At 47.8% G+C, this 1,581-nt stretch overlaps 1 long non-coding RNA gene across 1 annotated transcript in view; it reads right to left on the bottom strand.

The window, feature by feature from the left end:
- Window positions 1-2: 2 nt before the first annotated feature.
- LOC107195480 overlaps window positions 3-1,581 on the bottom strand; it is an 11,456-nt gene continuing 9,877 nt past the window's right edge. Inside the window, exons 2-3 of the long non-coding RNA XR_001516639.2 lie at window positions 1,119-1,290; window positions 3-31 (exon numbers count right to left, since the gene is read on the bottom strand). This is a non-coding gene — a long non-coding RNA (uncharacterized LOC107195480). The remainder of the gene's footprint in view (window positions 32-1,118; window positions 1,291-1,581) is intronic.

The following is a 1,581-nucleotide window of genomic DNA, read 5'->3' as shown; positions in this document are numbered from 1 at the left end:
CGGGCTCCAGCTGAGACAGGAGAGGAGGAATCTGAAAGTTTAAAAAAAAAAAAAAGAAAGAAAGAAAAAAATGCAAAGGAAAGGGCCTGCAGAAATAACCGACTCAGCCAGTTAAAACTGCTGTCTTCCCCCATTCTGCCCTATGCTCTTCAGTTAACATGGTTTCCACAGCTGCATTCCCCACCTCAAGGAAACTCCAGCCCCTTCCCTATCTCTGTAGCTGTGCAGGAATGTCAAGACTGTGGAACTGTTTGTTGTGTTACAGCGAGAGCTCAGCCTTTGGATAAGGAACCCCCTGAGCGGGGCTCTGACATCAATGAGTGCTACCCGCTGTCTGTAAGCCTAGGAGTCCCATCTCTTTGTTCAAGAATCCAGTAAAGGTACTGATAACACCAAGGCCTCAGACTCTACAAAACAAATGGCCTGTAAGACCAAGGATCTGGAAAGTCCTCCTCTGCAGCCCGCCTCCTCCCCGCCCCACTCCCCCGAAGCTCCTCCTCCCCACTCTGAGTAAGGAGGGACACGTAAAACCTCAGACAAAGGAATCACACACCCCTTGCATGGACACTGCAAGGGTATATAAACTGTAAGAATCTAACCAAGGGGAGATTGTGCTTTGAGTCTGTTGAATGCCCCACCCTCTCTGCCAGCAATAAATTCTCCTTCCTCCAAACAAAGTTGTCTGAGCCTCCGAATTCCTCCATTGGGTGTTGCTTCCTGCAACACAGCAGCTGACCTTTCCGACTAACTCAACAACAGAAACTTGCCCTCCTGTCTCACTGCCAATGATAAGTCATCAAAGAGGTCAGTTTAAAATAAGCACTGCCCAAAAGTGGGCAAAATGTGAGAAGCAGAAAGCTGATAAGACTGCAGGCATTGGATGAATAAAAGTCACACTCCCTTCCTCTGGAAGGTGTGCACAGCTGGGAGGTGGACCCACACTTTCCCAAATTCCCTCTTTAAGGACGATTTGGGGAGGACCCTAAGCTCTGAGCCCGGCACCATCCCAATTTTTGAAGGCAGGCCAGCAGTTCTTCCCCCGCACTCCCTTCTCTTGGATCTATTGCACAGAGCTGGCTTTCTTCCAATGCTTTCTGGGACTGGGGCAAAAAACCTACCTTCTTTCCTCGAATATCTTAGCAGGGGTTCAGGAGTCAACACTGGAACATATTTTTCCATGTGATCGCCCCCAGCATTCTCTTCAGATTCACAGACACCACAGGCTAAAGAAGATTGTTCATCCTGGTGCCGGACAGGGCAAATTTCCCCAAGTGAAGGGGAGGCCAAGCCCTGTATCGAGAGAAGAAAAGGGTCCTTTGGCAGAGAGTGAAGAAAGAATTCAACACACATGCCAAAGTGAGAGTCAAAAGGAAAATTTATTAGAAAAGGGCTAATACTCCACAGACGGAGTGTAGTCTCCTCTCAGAGGCAGAGTGAGAAGGACCAAGAGAGGCTTGGAAAGACAGTGAGTAGAGAGGGGGCCAAGTGTTCAGGGAATTCAATGTATATCATCATTCTTTAGTTCCTGTGAGTTATAGTTTAAAAGACTTTGTTAACCCTTTTCCTTTGGTATGAACCTAC

Source organism: Pteropus alecto, unplaced genomic scaffold (genome assembly GCF_000325575.1).
Source record: "Pteropus alecto unplaced genomic scaffold, ASM32557v1 scaffold121, whole genome shotgun sequence".
Classification (NCBI taxonomy): Eukaryota; Metazoa; Chordata; class Mammalia; order Chiroptera; family Pteropodidae; genus Pteropus; species Pteropus alecto.
The sequence above is the reverse complement of the archived record's forward strand: the minus strand, read 5'-3'. Positions and strand labels throughout refer to the sequence as shown.